Source organism: Octopus sinensis, linkage group LG3, assembly GCF_006345805.1.
Source record: "Octopus sinensis linkage group LG3, ASM634580v1, whole genome shotgun sequence".
NCBI classification, from domain to species: Eukaryota; Metazoa; Mollusca; class Cephalopoda; order Octopoda; family Octopodidae; genus Octopus; species Octopus sinensis.
The window spans coordinates 155,570,985-155,573,501 of record NC_042999.1 but is presented as its reverse complement, the minus strand read 5'-3'; the positions used below and the strand labels follow the sequence as shown (position 1 = coordinate 155,573,501).

General features: G+C 40.0%; 1 long non-coding RNA gene across 1 annotated transcript in view; it reads right to left on the bottom strand.

Moving 5' to 3' along the window:
* LOC118762823 overlaps positions 1-1,844 on the bottom strand; it is a 15,155-nt gene extending 13,311 nt beyond the window's left edge. The window contains exon 1 of the long non-coding RNA XR_004998572.1: positions 1,691-1,844. This is a non-coding gene — a long non-coding RNA (uncharacterized LOC118762823). The remainder of the gene's footprint in view (positions 1-1,690) is intronic.
* Positions 1,845-2,517: the final 673 nt, after the last annotated feature.

Sequence of the window (2,517 nt, the reverse complement as noted above, 5' to 3'; positions counted from 1 at the left end):
GGCCCATCTCAGATCAAAATGCATACATGTTACGAGGGGGCACCATAAAGTACATGGTTTTAAGGATATCATGAAAGGGTACTTATTCTATCGGTCTCTTTTGCTGAACAGATAAGTTACGGGGACGCAGACACACCAGCATCGGTTGTCAAGCGATGTTGGGGGGACAAATACAGACACACAAACATATGCACACACATACACATATATACATATATACAACAGGCTTCTTTCAGTTTCCGTCTACCAAATCCACTCATAAGGCTTTGGTCGGCCCAAGGCTATAGTAAAAGACACTTGCCCAAGGTGCCACACAGTGGGACTGAACCTGGAACCATGTGGTTGGTAAGCAAGCTACTTACCACACAGCCAATCCTGCAAAAAATTATGATGGTATACAATATATCTTTCTCTTTTTTTCAGATTTAATGCATGATGGCAGCTCCTACAGTGGATTTGGTAAAACTGAAGTATGAGCAGTCATGAAGTTCCTCTTTTTGCAAGGCAAAGGAGCTGCAGAAATCCATGGCAAGATGAAGGAAGTCTTGAAGGATGGCTGCCCATCTTACTCCACAGTGAAAATCTGGGTGTCAAGGTTTCAGACTGGTCATTTCAAGATCATGGTTGAACCCCAGTCAGGATGGTCAACTTCCGTGACCACAGAGAACAATGCCAACACTTAATCAATACCTGCCCAAGGTGCCACACAGTGGCACCTTGGGCAAGTGTCTTCTACTATAGCCTCGGGCCGACCAAAGCCTTGTGAGTGGATTTGGTAGACGGAAACTGAAAAAAGTTTGTTGTATATATGGATATCTATATATGTATGTGTTTGTGTGTTTATGTGGTTGTGTTTGTCCCCCACCAACATCACTTGACAACCGATGCTGGTGTGTTTACGTCCGCATAACTTAGTGGTTCGGCAAAAGTGACCGATAGAATAAGTACTAGGCTTACAAAGAATAAGTTCTGGGGTCGATTTGCTCGACTAAAGGCGGTGCTCCAGCATGGCCACAGTCAAATGACTGAAACAAGTAAAAGAGTAAAAGAGTAAAGAATGTTGACTAACACAAAATTTATCATGATTCTTGAGGACCACAGGATTTCAGCTCAGGTCTGAGACTCTGAGGATTTCCTGCAAAGGAGTTAGCCACATAATCCACAATATTCTGGACATGGGAAAGCTTTTTGCAAAATGGGTGCCGAAATGTCTGAACACAGATCAGAAGTGCATCAGAGTGACATCAAAGGCAATTTTGGACTGGTTGCAGCAGGGAAAAGCTGATTTTATGGCTCGTTTAGTAACCCTGGATGAAACTTAGCTTCATCATTATGATCCCCAGACCAAGTAGCAATCAATGGAGTAGTGCCACAGCAGTTCACTGCATCCTAAGAAGTTTCAGACCCCAAAGTCAGCTGGAAAGATTCTAACTTAAGTGTTTTGGGACAAATACGGAATACTCATAAAAGGGTCGCACCATCAATGCAGAATACTATGCTTCTTTTGGATGAACAGCATAAAGCTTTGAAGCAGAAACCTTGTGGAAAGCTCAGCCATGGTGTTCTATATTTGCAGGACAGCTCACCAGCACTCACAACATATGAAACTAAACAGAAAATATGCAACTTTGGCTTTGAATTGGTAGCTCACCCACCTAATTCTCCAGACTTGGCTCCCTCCGGCTTTTACCTCTTTCTACAACTGAAGAAACATCTCAAGGGAATGAAATTTCACTCCAATTCGGAAGTGATTGCTGCTATAGAGGCCTGGTTGAAGGCCCAACCTTCTGAGTTCTTTTACAGGGCTTATAAAAACTAATGGACTGTTGCAATAAGTTTGTGAATCTTAGTGGGGATATATGTTGAATAAAATCATAATTAACTGATCTTCCTGTATTTTCTTTTGCCCAAAGCCAGGAACTTTCAGCAACCACTCATATTGTCGAAGCTATATTTCTTTTATTAACTACAATATAAGAAATAATGCTTTCTATTATAGTCACAAGGCTTGAACTATTTTGGAAGAGGGTTAATTCAATTATATTGAATATTGACCCCTGAGCTTAATTGGTAATTATTTCATCAACCATGGCAGGATGGAAGGCAAAGTTGACTTCAGCAGAATTTGAACTCATAACATAAATAGGGACGAAATGTTGCTAAGCATTTCGCCTGACATGCTAACGATTCTGCCTGCGGGCCATCTTACAAAGTAAGAAACATAACACTGTTCTAAAGCTTAATTTTAATTATTATAGCTACAAAGTAAATGAATAAGAAATAGATTTTCTTGTCCTCTCTAAAATAAAATAACTGAACCAAAAAATTATTATAGACTTATGTTTCAAAATCTATTAAATAATAGGAAATTAAGAGAAAGCCATTTAAGAAGAGGCTTGGGTCGACTGTTTATTAAATCTCTGCTTTTCTTGTGGGCTCTCATTTCTTACCCCACTTTTTTCTCTCTCAAACTATATACTTCCAGTTATGATTTCTCACAAGCATGAAATCTGAGAG